Source organism: Oryctolagus cuniculus, chromosome X (genome assembly GCF_051225735.1).
Source record: "Oryctolagus cuniculus isolate XC-2025 breed Fujian yellow rabbit chromosome X, ASM5122573v1, whole genome shotgun sequence".
Taxonomy (NCBI): Eukaryota; Metazoa; Chordata; class Mammalia; order Lagomorpha; family Leporidae; genus Oryctolagus; species Oryctolagus cuniculus.
In genome coordinates this window covers 59,369,154-59,384,419 of record NC_142888.1, presented here as the reverse complement: position 1 = coordinate 59,384,419, position 15,266 = coordinate 59,369,154, and the positions used below count along the sequence as shown (strand labels likewise).

The following is a 15,266-nucleotide window of genomic DNA, read 5'->3' as shown; positions in this document are numbered from 1 at the left end:
ATCAACCTAGATGTCTGCCAATGGATGACTGACAAAAGAAAATATGGCATATACACATTAAACATTATTTGGGCAAAAAAGAATGAAATCCTGAAATTTGCAACTAAATAGATAGATCTAGTGGAAATAAGTGGAAATAAGCCAGACATTTTATGATCATTTTTCATGAACCCCACATTACCTGATATTAATATATCCACCCCTGCTTTCAAGAAAAATAGTGTGTGTATATGTATATACAGAGAGAGAGAGATTGATTTACATATAAAGCAAAAAAGAACAATGTTAAAAAATTAAGTCATGTGTGCTCACTGAACTATCTTTATATTTTTCTGTATCACTTGAAATGTTTTAAAATAAAATTAAAAAGGCGAAAACAATTCCCTGACACTCAAATGATAGAAACAGAACATACAAATTATGGGATACAGAAAAAGGAACACTAAGGGGTAAGTTTATAGCAATATGTGACTCCATCAAAAACACAGAAAGATAGCAAGTCAGCAACCTAAGAATGCATTTCGAGGATGTAGAAAAGGAAAAAAAATCAGAGTTAACAGAAGGAAAGAAATAATAAAGATGAGAGCAGAGATAAATCAAGTACAAATCAAAAATACAAAATATCAATGAAGAGTTTTTTTCTGAAAATAAACTAAGTTTATAAACCTATAGCTAAAATAACTAAGAAAAAAGATAGACAAACCTGAAGTACATAAAATCAGAGAGGAAAAAAGGAGATATTACAATTTATCCTACAGGAGTATAAACTATCATTTGAGAGTATTATGAACAATTACAAAGCAAAAATTGGGAAAATCAAGAAATGTATAAATGTCTAAATACATTTAGCTTTCCAAAACTTGATCATGAAGACATCGAATACCCAAATAGATCAGTAATAGGTATTGCGTCCTGCAACAGATTTTTCTCCAGCTATCCCAAAAAGTTCAAAGGGATGTAATCGTTTGAAACTTATTCTATGAGGCCAGTGTTGGTGGGTGGGTGGGTGCACTGTTATGGCATAGTGGGTTAAGCTGCTGAATGCAATGCCGGCATCCCACATGGACACCAGTTTGAGTTCCAGCTGTTTCGCTTCCAATCCAGTTCTCTGCTCATGGCCTAGGAAATGCAGTGGATGATGGCCCAAGTGTTTGCGTTCCTGGCACCAACACGGGAAACCCAGAAGAAGCTCCTGGCTTTTTCTGACCATTGCAGCCATCTGTTCTGACCATTGCAGCCATCTGTGGAATAAATCAGTGGATAGATCTCTCTGTCTGTCTCTGTGTGTGTCTCTCTCTCTCTCTCTCTCTCTCTCTCTGTATGTGTGTGTGTGTGTGTGTGTAAATCTGACTTTCAAAATACATAAATCTTTAAAAAGAGAGAGAAAAAATAAAGACCAATATCCTTGATAAGCACACGTTCAGAAATTTTAGCAAAATAGTGACCCGTTGAATCAAACCACACATTGAAAAGATACCTCATTGTAATCAAGTGGAATTTATTCTAGGGATGCAGGGATGGTTCAACATACCCAAATCAATAAACATAATACACCACATCAAAAGAATCAAAAATCAAAATCATATGGTAATCTTAAAAGACACAGGAAATTTTGGCAAAATTCAAAAGTTATTCATGATTTATAAAGTAATGTTGCGGTGCCAGCATCTTTGTGCAGCAAGTTAAGCCACTGCCTGCAATGCCAGCATCCCATTGGGCAATGGTTCAATTCCTAGCTGCTCTACTTCCAATCAATCTCCCTGCTAATGCATCTGAAAAGGCAGTGGATGATGGCTCAAGTGCTTGGGCCCCTGCAAGTGGGAGACTGGGTGAAGCACCTGGATCCTGGCTTCAGCCTGGACCAGCCCCAGCCATTGCAGCCATTTTGGGAGTGGACAAGCTGATGGAAGATCTCTCTCTCTCTCTCTCTCTCTCTCTCTAACTCTGCATTTCAAATAAATAGATAAATCTTTTTTTAAAAAAAAGGTAAACAAATTAGGTATAGAAAGAACATACTTGAATATATTAAATGCTATATATCAGAAATCCACAATTAACATCATATTGTATGGGGAAAAGCTGAAAGCATTTCCTCTAAGATCTGGAGCCAGGCAAGAATGTCCACTCTCACAACTCTTATTAACTATAGAGCTAGAACTTTTAGCCAGAGCTATTAGGCAAGAGAAAAAAACAGAAGGCATAAAAACAGAAATGGAGAAAATCAAATTCTCTATATTTGCAGATAATATGATTCTATAGAGAAACCTAAGGATTTTACCAAGATTATTAGAATTGATAAATGAATTCAGTAAAGTTGCAGGGCACAAAATCAAACCTCAAAATTATTAGCATTTTTATATAGTAATAATGAGTCACTGAGAAAAAAATTATAAGAATGATCTCATTCACAATAACTATAGGAAAAAATAAAATATCTCAGAATAAATTTAATCAAGTGTGTAAAAAAAAACTCTATAATGAAAATACTGATGAACAAAATTGAAGGCACACAATCTTGTACAACAAAAACAAAGCCGGAGGCATCACAATACCAGATTTCAGGACATACTACAGGGCAGTTGTAATCAAAACAGCATGGTACTGGTACAGAAACAGATGGATAGACCAATGGAACAGAATTGAAACACCAGAAATCAATCCAAACATCTACAGCCAACTTATATTTGATCAAGGATCTAAAACTAATTCCTGGAGCAAGGACAGTCTATTCAATAAATGGTGCTGGGAAAATTGGATTTCCACGTGCAGAATCATGAAGCAAGACCCCTACCTTACACCTTACACAAAAATCCACTCAACATGGATTAAAGACCTAAATCTACGACCTGACACCATCAAGTTACTAGAGAACATTGGAGAAACCCTTCAAGATATTGGCACAGGCAAAGAATTTCTGGAAAAGACCCGGGAGGCACAGGCAGTCAAAGCCAAAATCAACTATTGGGATTGCATCAAATTGAGAAGTTTCTGTACTGCAAAAGAAACAGTCAGGAGAGTGAAAAGACAACCGACAGAATGGGAAAAAATATTTGCAAACTATGCAACAGACAAAGGGTTAATAACCAGAATCTACAAAGAGATCAAGAAACTCCACAAAAACAAAACCAACAACCCACTTAAGAGATGGGCCAAGGACCTCAAAAGACATTTTTCAAAAGAGGAAATCCAAATGGCCAACAGGCACATGAAAAAATGTTCAAGGTCATTAGCAATCAGGGAAATGCAAATCAAAACCACAATGAGGTTTCACCTCACCCCGGTTAGAATGGCTCACATGCAGAAATCTACCAACAACAGATGCTGGCAAGGATGTGGGGAAAAAGGGACACTAACCCACTGTTGGTGGGAATGCAAACTGGTCAAGCCACTATGGAAGTCAGTCTGGAGATTCCTCAGAAACCTGAAGATAACCCTACCGTTCGACCCAGCCATCCCACTCCTTGGAATTTACCCAAAAGAATTTAAATTGGCAAACAAAAAAGAGATCTGCACCCTAATGTTTATTGCAGCTCAATTCACAATAGCTAAGACCTGGAACCAACCTAAATGCCCATCAACGATAGACTGGATAAAGAAATTATGGGATATGTACTCTTTAGAATACTATACCGCAGTAAGAAACAACGAAATCCAGTCATTTGCAACAAAATGGAGGAATCTGGAACACATCATGCTGAGTGAAATAAGCCAGTCCCAAAGGGACAAATACCATATGTTCTCCCTGATCGGTGACGACTGACTGAACACCAAGAGGGAAACCTGTTGGAGTGAGGTGGACACTATGGGAAATGGTGGCTTGATCAGCATAGCCCTGACTGTTAATGAACAACTAAATACATTATCCCTCTTAGTAGTTTTTTTATCTGTTCTACTTAATATGACTGGTTTAGATCTGTAATTGAAGCACAGTTATTCTTAAGTGTTGAAAATTAACTGAAATGTGATCCCTGTTGAACATGGTGGTGGGAATGGGAGAGGGAAGAGATGTATAATTTGGGACATGCTCAGGCTGACTTGCCCCAAGTGGTGGAGTTGGAAGCATACCAGGGGATTCCAATTCAATCCCATCGAGGTGGCATGTACCAATGCCATCTCACTGTTCCAGGTGATCAGTTTCAGTTCACAGTTGGTCATGGTGAAGGGACTGGGAGTCAAAGGGAGCACATAGACAAGTCTAGTACCTGCTAACGCTAACTGATGGAGTAAATAAAGGGGAGAGTGATCCAACATGGGAAGTGAGATACTCAGCAGACTCATAGAATGGCAGATGTCCTAAATAGCACTCTGGCCTCAGAATCAGCCCTAAAGGCATTCGGAGCTGGCTGAAAAGCTCATGAGAGTATTTCAGGCATGGAAAGCCAAGACACTCTGGCAAAAGATCTCTGCGAGTGCGATCCCAGTGGAAAGAACAGGTCATCAAAGAAGGAGGTACCTTTCTCTGAAGGGAGGAGAGAACCTCCACTTTGACTATGACCTTGTCTAAACAAGATAAGAGTCGGAGAACTGAGAGGGCTTCCATAGCCTTGGAAACTCATGACTGGAGCATAGGGAGATTACTGATGCCATAGACAGGAGTGTCAATTGGTAAAGTCAACAACAGGAGTCACTGTGCACTTACTCCTCATGTAGGATCTCTATCCTTAATGTGCTGTACATTGAGATTTAATGCTATAACGAGTACTCAAACAATATATTTCACTTTGTGTTTCTATGGGGGTGCAAACTGTTGAAATCCTTACTTAATGCATACTAAACTGATCCTCTGTAAAAAAAAAAAAAAAAAAAAAGAAATTATCAATTCCCAACTTGACTCTCACTGGGATTAAACATGACAATAGGTCTGATCTGATTTCATCATCATTTAAAAAAATCATCTATTATTTTTCACTTTATGTTTCTGTGTGGGAGCAAACTGTTGAAATCCATACTTAATGTATACTAAGCTGATCTTCTGTATATTAAGATATTCGAAAATGAATCTTGATGTGAATGGAAGGGGAGAGGGAGTGGGAAAGGGGAGGGTTGTGGGTGGGAGGGACGGTATGGGGGGGAAGCCATTGTAACCCATGAGTCGTACTTTGGAAATTTATATGCATTAAATAAAAGTTTAAAAAAAAAATAAAAAAAAAATAAAAAAAAAACAAAATTGAAGGCACACACACAAAAATAGATATACCTCCCATGTTCATGACTAGAAGACTTAATATTGCTAAAATGTCTGTAAAATCCAAAGTTATGTACAGATTCAACGAATCCCCATAAAAAAGACCAATGCTAAACAGAAAGAGGAAAAAAAACAATAGCAAAAATGCTACTGAAGCACAAAAGACCCTAAATATCCATAGCAACCTTGAACAAAGCTAGAGGCAACATGAGATTTTAAGACACACTACAGGCCTATTGTAACCAAAATGGCATGGTGTTATAAAAAGACACATAGACCAATGGAACAGAACATGTATTAGAAGATAATCCTTATGTCTATAGCCAAATGATCTTGGATAAAGGTGCCAAAAAAACATATACTGGAGAAAAGAAAAGACAGTCTCTTTAATAAACGGTGCTGGGAAAACTTGATATCTATTTGTAGATTTAGACTTGCTCCTACCTCTAACCTTATGCAAAATTCATCTCAAAGTAGGTCAAAGATCTAAATGTAAGACCTGAACTTTTGAAACTAATAGAAAACATAGGAGAAAAGCTTCAAAACATGGATATGGACAATGATCATTAAAATAAGACCCCAAAAGCACAAGAAACAAAAGCAAAAATAGATAAATAAGATCATATCTAACTAAAAATCTTCTACAAAGCAAAAGAGACTATAAACTGAATAAAGAGACAACAAACAGAATGGGAGAAAATATTTGCAAAATGTGCATTTTACTATCCAGAATATAAGGAACAAAAAACAGCAACGCTCCAAAACAACCAGTTAAAAAATGGGCAAAGGATCAAAATAAGCATCCCTCAGACAAAGAAATACGAATGGCAAAAAGAATTGGTGAAAAATACTCAATTAATCAAGATGGAAATACAAATCAAACCCCCATGATATACATCTCACTCCATTTAGAATGGCTATTATCAAAAATTCCAAAATAAAGTAATAATAATGACAAGGCACTAAAGAAAAAGGAACTTGGGGGCTGGCATTGTGACAGTAGGTTAAGCTGCTACTGGTGACACTGGCATCCCATATGAGTGCTGGTTCGAGTCCTAACTGCTCCACTTCCCATCCAGCACCCTGCTAGTGTGCTTGGGAAAGCTAGGTGACCCAGATGGTGTTTTGGGCTCCTGACTTCAGCCCGGCCCAACCCCAGCTATTGCAGCCATTCAGGGGAGTGAACCAGCAAATGGGAGATCTCTCTATCTCTCCCTCTGTTTCTGTAACTCTGCCTTTCAAATAAATCTTTAAAAGATAAAAGAAAAAGGAACCTTTGCTTACACACTGTTTATTGGAATCTAAATTAGTATAGCCATTTTGAAGAAAAGTAAGTAGGTTCTTCAAAAAACTAGAAGTCATTCTACCATATGACCCATCTACCCTACTTCACTTTTTACAGAAATGAAATCAGAATAAAAAACAGCTACCTGGTGGGGCTAGCAGATTGGCACAGTATGTTCAGCTGCTGCCTGGGACTCGGGAATCCCATATGGGGGCCAGTTCATGTCCTTGCTGCTCTACTTCTGATCCAGCTCCCTGCAAATATGCCTTGAAAAGCAGCAGAGGATAGCCCAAGTCCTTGAGCTCCTGTGACCTGTGTGGGAGACCTAAAAGAATCTCCTGGCTCCTGGCTTTACCTTGGCCCATCTCTGGCTGGTGCAGCCATTTGGGGAGAGAACCAGCAGATGGAAAAATGGATATGTCTCTTATCTCTCTGTCTCTCTCTCTCTCTCTCTCTCTTCCCCTCTACCCCCACCCCCACCTTTCAGATAAATAAATCCTTAAAAGTGCAGATACCTGCATACATACATGTTCATTGCAACAAAATTAACAATAGCCAAGATAAAGAATCAATCAAGGTGCCCATCAATGGATGAATGATAATGGATGAATGGATAAAGAAAATGTGGTACATATATACACATTTTATTATACACAATGTAGAGTATTATTCAGCCATAATATATATCTTGATTTTTGCAGCAAAAATGGATAGAACTGGAGATCATTAGGTTGAGTGAAATATGCCAGAAAGAAAAGCAAATACTGCATGTTCTTTCTCATATGTGGAAATAAACAAGGTCATACATCTGAATTTAGAGTAATGATTATTAGAGTTTGAGAAGGTTAGAGGAAGAAGTAATAGAAGAAGACTGGACAACAGGTACCAAAAACACTGTCAGATAGTCTTTTTTTTTAATGGGATGAGGAGCTAATACAATGGCTAATCTTTATTGAAAAGAAGAACTTACAGTCAGATAGTTGTAACAAGTTTTAGTGTTCTAGAGCACAGTGGCATGGCTATAATTCACAATAATGTATTATATTACTATACACAGAACTGGGAGAGAGGAGTTGGTAGGCTCCAAACAAAGAAGAGGAAAAGGAAACGTGAATTCTACATAATGATTGGTTTATAGTGTATACAGGTGTTAAGATATTAGACTGTTAGAACTGGCACTCTGGTGTAGTAGGCTATGCCTCCACTTGTAGCACCAGCATTGCATATGGGCACCGGTTCGTGTCCTGGCTGCTCCTCTTCCGATCTGGTTCTCTGATCATGACCTGGGAAAGCAGTGGGAGATGGCCCCCAAGACCTTGGGCCCCTGCACCCACGTGGGAGACCCAGAAGAAGCTCCTGGCTTCTGGCTTCGGGTTGGTGCAGCTCCGGCCGTTGTGGCCATCTGGGGAGTGAACCAGCTGATTGAAGATCTCTCTCTCTCCCTCTCTCTGCTTCTGCCATTCTGTAACTCTGCTTTTCAAATAAATAAATAAATATTTTTTTAAAAAATAAATATTACACTGTTTCCCATTAAGATGTACAAATAATGTATATGCATCCAAAAATTTAACAATAATCAAAGACATAAAAGACAGCAACCAGCCAACCTCATTATACACATTAGTTGGACAAAAATGTTATGAAGCATCAAATACATGATTATCCACAATCATGACTCTTAAATTTATTAGTTGAGTTATAATCAATGTTGATACATTTCTTGTTTCTATTGTCACATCCAAAAGTGGAAAAATTAATGCTGTCTTTACTATTGCAAAGAAAATCACCAATGCCCATAAATATAGTCAGTTTAGAAAATCAATTCCAGAAATCCTAGAACTCATTAATAAATTTGTTCATAAAAAATTCTGTTCCTCCCGGCGCCGTGGCTCAATAGGCTAATCCTCCACCTTGCGGCGCCGGCACACCGGGTTCTAGTCCCGGTTGGGGCGCCGGATTCTGTCCCGGTTGCCCCTCTTCCAGGCCAGCTCTCTGCTATGGCCAGGGAGTGCAGTGGAGGATGGCCCAGGTGCTTGGGCCCTGCACCCCATGGGAGACCAGGAAAAGCACCTGGATCCTGGCTCCTGCCATCGGATCAGCGCGGTGCGCCGGCTGCAGCGGCGGCCATTGGAGGGTGATCCAACGGCAAAGGAAGACCTTTCTCTCTGTCTCTCTCTCTCTCACTGTCCACTCTGCCTGTCAAAAAAAAAAAAAAAAAATTCTGTTCCTCTGGAATCACTGCTAGTACCATTAAGTAGTACCACCAGTATGTATTAATTATGGTTTGTCAAAAAACATAACCAATAAAATATAGATACATATAGATACCTATCTATTGATTCATTAATCTATTTTTAGAGAATCACCTATCTATTGAGAGAAGGGTTTATTTTAAGGAGTTGGCTCAAATGATTTTGTGAGCTAGGAAGTTTAAATTCCTTACAAGGAGTCAACAGTGTAGATTATCTGCCACGAGTTTGTGCTACAGTTTGGATATTATTTTGGGTGTTCCCCAAAGGCTCATGTGTTAAAGAATAGGTCCCTTGGGACTGGCGCTGTGGCGCACTAGGTTAATCCTCTGCCTGTGGCGCTGGCACCCCATGTGGGCACCAGTTCTAGTCCCAGTTGCTCCTCTTCCAGTCTGGCTCTCTGCTGTAGCCTGGGAAAGCAGTAGAAGATGATCCGAGTTCTTGGGCCCCTGCACCCACATGGGAGATCCAGAAGAAGCTCCTGGCTCCTGGCTTCGGGTGGGTGCAGCTCTGGTAGTTGCAGCCATCTGGGTAGTGAACCAGCAGATGGAAGATCTCTCTCTCTCCTTCTCCTTCTCCTTCTCCCTCTCCCTCTCCCTCTCCCTCTCCCTCTCCCTCTCCCTCTCCCTCTCCCTCTCCCTCTCCCTCTCCCTCTCCCTCTCCCTCTCCCTCTCCTTCTCTCTGTATGTAATGCTGACTTTCACATAAATAAATAAAGCTTAAAAAAACTAAGTATACATCCGTAACTAAGCATCTTTCTCATACAAATCTTTATAATGACAGATGCTCTGTGCCTCTTGTTTGATCTGTGATTGGTTTATTCCTGTCAAGGTAACCACTCTAAAAGCAAGTCCTGACTGGAAAGAAAGTTGAATTCAGAAGTTTGTATCAGTTGGAACACAATGAGGAAATGAAACCAAAATGCATGATGAAGAAATGCACTACTTATAAATCTCAGATAGATTAGGGGCATTGACAGAAAGTGATTGGGACTTCCAGAGGTAGCCAAGGAGCTGAATCAGAAAGGGGGGAGCAAAAAAGAGAAAACTCATAGGACTTTTATAAAAGTGCATAGGTGCATACCTTACACCTTCTCATGGGCTATGTGGATCATCCAGATTGAAGAAAACTCACATGTAGAGGGAGAACTAATTTATATTACTCTGGCATTGAACATTAGATTTTATCACAGTAAGCAGCTGTGGAATGTGTTCAATTGTGGCTAAGATGAGAGAGAAGAGATATATTGCACACAACTACATGGAGGGGAGGAGGGGGTGAGGCTGGGATTTGAACTAGGCCAAAAGTGACAGGGTACAACTGGATTTTGTACAACTTATACCAGGTCTAAAAATGGATGCTGAGGCAGCAACTTCATTAAACAAATTTATGACACATGGGTTTATTTCTGGCACCTCAATTTATTCCATTGATCTATATGACTAATACCAGTACCATACTACTTGATTTCTATAGATTTATAGCATGTTTTCAACCAAGATGTGTGAGTTTTCTAACTGTTCTGCTTTATGATTGCTTTTTTCTGTTTTGGTTCCTTTCATTTCCATATGAATTTTAGGATCAGCTTTTCAGTTTTGGCAAAAAAAAATAGGCATAAAGGGTTCTGTTATGAATTTTCTCATTCCATAGATCACTGTAAGGAATATTGCCATTTTAACAATATTGTCTTTTGATCCAACAACATCAGCTGTCTTTTCATTTAGTTAGGTATTTCTTAATTTCTTAGAATGTTTTTTCTCACATTTCAGAAGACAATTCCTGTACTTTTAAAAATTAAAATTATCCCTTAGTATTTTTATTCTCTTTGATTTTTTAAATTTTTTGATTATATATTTATTTAAAAAGTAGAATTACAGACAGAGAGAGGGAGAGACAGAAAGAAAGGACTTCCACCCACAGGTTCACTCCTCAAATGGCCACTATGGCCAAAGCTGGACTGATCCAAAGCCAAGAGTCAGGAGCTTCTTCTGGGTCTCCCATGTGAGTGCAAGGGCCCAAGGACTTGGACCATCTTCTACTGCCTTCTGAGGCCATTAGCAGGGAGCTCGATGGGAAGAGGAGCAGCCAGAACTTCAACTGTGCCCTTGGGATGGGATGCCAGAGCTGCAGGCAGAAATTTAGCTTACTCTGCCACAGCTCTGGCCCCTTGATATTACTTTTTTTTTTCTTTTGACAGGCAGAGTGGACAGTGAGAGAGTGAGACAGAGAGAATGGTCTTCCTTTGCCATTGGTTCACCCTCCAATGGCCGCCAAGGCTGGCGCGCTGCGGCCGATGCACTGCGCTGATCCGATGGCAGGAGCCAGGTACTTATCCTGGTCTCCCATGGGGTGCAGGGTCCAAGCACTTGGGCCATCCTCCACTGCACTCCCTGGCCACAGCAGAGAGCTGGCCTGGAAGAGGGGCAACCGAGACAGAATCCGGCCCCCCGACTGGGACTAGAACCCGGTGTGCCAGCGCCGCAAGGTGGAGGATTAGCCTAGTGAGCCGCGACGCCGGCCGATATTACTATTATGGAATAATTTTCATAATCTTATTTTCAGGTTGTTCATTGTTAGTGTATGGCAATAGAGTTGATTATTGTATATTCATTTTTTGTCCTCCCAACTTGTTCAACTAATTTATCAGTGTTCCTAGATTTCTGTGTGGATTATTTAGAATTTCATTTACACAAAATCATACTGTTTTCAAATAGTGATTGTTTTACTTTTGCAATTCAGTCTGGATGCTCTTTATTTTTCTCGCAAAATTGCCCTGACTAGAAGCGCCAGACAAATGTTGAATAGAAATGATGACAATAGACATTCTTGTGCAGTTTCTGATCATATGCAGAAAATGTTCACTTTTATGATGTATATAATGGGTTTTTCATGGATAGCCTCTACAAAGTTGAAGAATTTAATTGTTGTTCCTTGTATGCTGATTATTTTTATTATAAAAGGGTGGAAAATTTTATCAAATGCTTTTCTTGTGCCTAATGAGTAGATTTTACACTTTATTAATATAGTGTATTTCATTGATTCTTTTGTGTTGGGTCAAAATTACATCTGATACAAATACTAGTAGTTAATGCATCTAATATTTTTAAATGTTGTTGAATTACATATAATAGCTTTTGGTTTAAATTCTTGCATCTAGACTGTGAATTTCTCTTGAGAATCCTTTAATTCATGTGATACTCATGAGTGTATTGTTGAATAGTTTAAGATTTCCCAACTGTCTTTCTGTTACTGGTTTGCCAGCTTAATTCCATTGTAGTACAGATGGTATTTTGTGATTTCTAGTATTTTAAATATTTTAAGGTATATTTTGACTCAAATGAGGTTGACCTTAGTGAATGTCCCACATGAGCTATGTTGTTGAACTATTCTACACATATCAATTAGGTCTATTTGATAGACCCTCTTTGTTTAGTTCAACTATATCCTTATTGATTTTCTACTTTCTGTATCTATTAACTACTGAGAGGAAAATGTTGAAATCTTCAACTATAATATCAGGTTTATTTCTCTTTGCAGTCCTACTTATTTTTGCCTCACACACACTTTGCTTATCTGTAATTAAGAGCATATATGTTAACATTTGTTAGGTCTTCTTGGAGAATCAACCACTTTGTCATTATGTAAGGCCCTGTAATTATCCCTGAATATTTTTCTTGATGTAAAATCTTTTTTTGTTGAAATCAACATAGCTATTCCAGCTTTCTTTTGATTATTGCTACCATGGTATATCTTTCACTAAACCTTATCTTTTAATATCTGTGTTTATGTAGAAGGTGAAATTTTTGTACATTAACATACAGTTAGGTGTTTTCCTTTATCCCTCTGATAGTGGCTAACTTCTTATTGGTGTATTTAAACCATTCACATTCAACATGATTACTGATACAGTTAAATAATATCTATCATCTTTGTAACATTTTTAAAATTTGAGGCCCATGTTCTTGCTTTTTCTACTCTTTGTCTATATTTCTTATTAATATGAAGGCAAAATTTCTCAACAAACTAGTGACAGGTAATTTAGTAATATATGAAAAGAAATGTATACCTTGAGCAAGTAAGAATTACTTCAACAATAAAAGGTAGATTTAATATCTGAAAATCAACGATTGTTACTGTATCATAATAAATTGAAGCATGTTATTATCTCAATATACAGATAAAAACATTTGGCAAAACCCCACATTTAATCATGATAAATAAATTCTCAATAAACTATACATATAAAACAATTTTCTCAACTTGACAAAGGGTTTTAAAACAATAAACAGCCTACATTACACTTAATGATAAAATACTTAAAGCTTTGGTCCTAAGATCAGGAATAATACAAGAATTTCTGCTTTTTCCACTTCTCTTCAACATTGTATTGGAGATCTCAGACTGGCTATTAAGTAAGATAAAAAAAATAAAAGCATCTAGTTTGGAATGGAAGAAAGAAAACTCTCTCTCTTTGCCAATACAATAATGCTTTATACTGAAAATCCTAAGGAACACACATACACACAAACTATTAGAGCTAGTAATCAAGTTCACTGTGACTGCAAAATAACATAGCAGTATAGAAAATCAATGTGTCTTGACACATTCGCAGTAAACAACCTGAAAATGAAATTGTAAAAATTCTATTCATGACAGCATTACATAATGAAACACTTAGGTATTCATTTAACAAAACAAGTTAAGGATATATTAATACTGAAACTATGATATATTGCTGAAATAAATTAAGAAATATTTAAGTAAATAGGAAATATCCCATGTGCATAGGCTGGAAGATAATACTATTATGATAATTCTCCTCAAACAGATGTATATATTCAATGAAACTTCTGTTATACTCCAGAAAGCTTTTTGGAGAAATTAACAAGTAAGGCCTAAAATTGACGTGCCATTGTAAAGACAGATATAGCCAAAAAAATCTTGGAAAGTAACATATTGACATATGAATGTATTGAAGGTCTCACAATGCTCTAACTCATTCAATACTAAATATATAAGAAATGGAAGGGCGAGGCGCAGCCCGGCTAGTGTTCCAGAAGATCCCCGAGGTATACTCACGTCGCGCGGCGGAACCGACTCCGAGCAGCGCCAGCAGGCGTCAGAGGCAGACGCCACCAAAACAGCCTTCCTGGCAAGCGAGCATCAGCATATCCGCTACAACCCGCTGCAGGATGAGTGGGTGCTGGTGTCAGCTCACCGCATGAAGCGGCCCTGGCAGGGGCAAGTGGAGCCCGAGCCTCTGAAGACAGTGCCCCGCCACGACCCCCTCAACCCTCTGTGTCCCAGGGCCACCCGGGCCAATGGAGAGGTGAATCCTAACTATGATGGCACCTTCCTGTTCGACAACGACTTCCCAGCTCTGCAGCCTGATGCCCCTAATCCAGGACCCAGCGATCACCCGCTTTTCCAAGCGCAGGCTGCCCGAGGAGTTTGTAAGGTCATGTGCTTCCACCCCTGGTCGGATGTGACGCTGCCACTCATGTCAGTCCCTGAGATCCGGGCTGTGGTCGATGCATGGGCCTCAGTCATAGAGGATCTGGGTGCTCAGTACCCTTGGGTGCAGATCTTTGAAAACAAAGGAGCCATGATGGGCTGTTCCAATCCCCACCCCCATTGCCAGGTGTGGGCCAGCAGCTTCCTGCCAGATATTGCCCAGCGCGAGGAGAGATCTCAGCGGGCCTATCACAGTCAACACGGAGAGCCTCTGCTGATGGAGTATGGCCGCCAGGAGCTGCTCCGGAAGGACCATCTGGTCCTAACCAGCGAGCACTGGTTGGTGCTGGTCCCCTTCTGGACAGTGTGGACCTTGCAGACACTGCTGCTGCCCCGTCGCCATGTGTGGCGGCTGCTTGAGCTGACCCCCACTGAGCGCGATGATCTGGCCTCCATCATGAAGAAGCTCTTGACCAAGTACGACAACCTGTTTGAGACTTCCCTTCCCTACTCCATGGGCTGGCATGGAGCTCCCACTGGGTCAGAGGCTGGGGCCACCTGGGACCACTGGCAGCTGCACGCTCACTACTACCCTCCACTCCTCCGCTCTGCCACTCACCGCAAATTCATGGTTGGCTATGAAATGCTTACTCAGGCTCAGAGGGACCTCACTCCTGAGCAGGCTACAGAGAGACTAAGGGCACTTCCTGAGGTTCATTACCGCCTGAGGCAGAAGGACAAGGAGACTGCGGCCATCGCCCGACCACACTGACCACAGGGCCTTGAGTCCTTCTGCCTGAGGGACCTGGAGCCTAGAGTTTGTGTGGATGAAACATCAATAAAATTGTGCCTCTCCAACTTTAATCACATACTGTTGACACCAGAGGGGTATGAAACGGAATCTTCAGGGACCTGGGGTTACGGATGAAAGGCACCGCTCCAGCCACAATTTCTTTGCCTATAGATTTGCAAAAACTTGATGCAAAAAATCCACCCCAAATCGCTGAACAAAATTCATATTCAGTATTAAAAAAATACTAAATGTAATGCTACAATAATCAAGACAATATGTTAGTTGCTAAGGATAGACATA

At 39.7% G+C, this 15,266-nt stretch overlaps 1 pseudogene across 1 annotated transcript; it reads left to right on the top strand.

Annotated features, from left to right (window-relative positions):
• The first annotated feature begins 13,742 nt into the window (after positions 1-13,742).
• On the top strand, positions 13,743-15,037 carry LOC100350112 (galactose-1-phosphate uridylyltransferase pseudogene; annotated as a pseudogene). The gene has a single exon (XR_016228255.1). The product of XR_016228255.1 is annotated as a galactose-1-phosphate uridylyltransferase pseudogene (transcript).
• Positions 15,038-15,266: the final 229 nt, after the last annotated feature.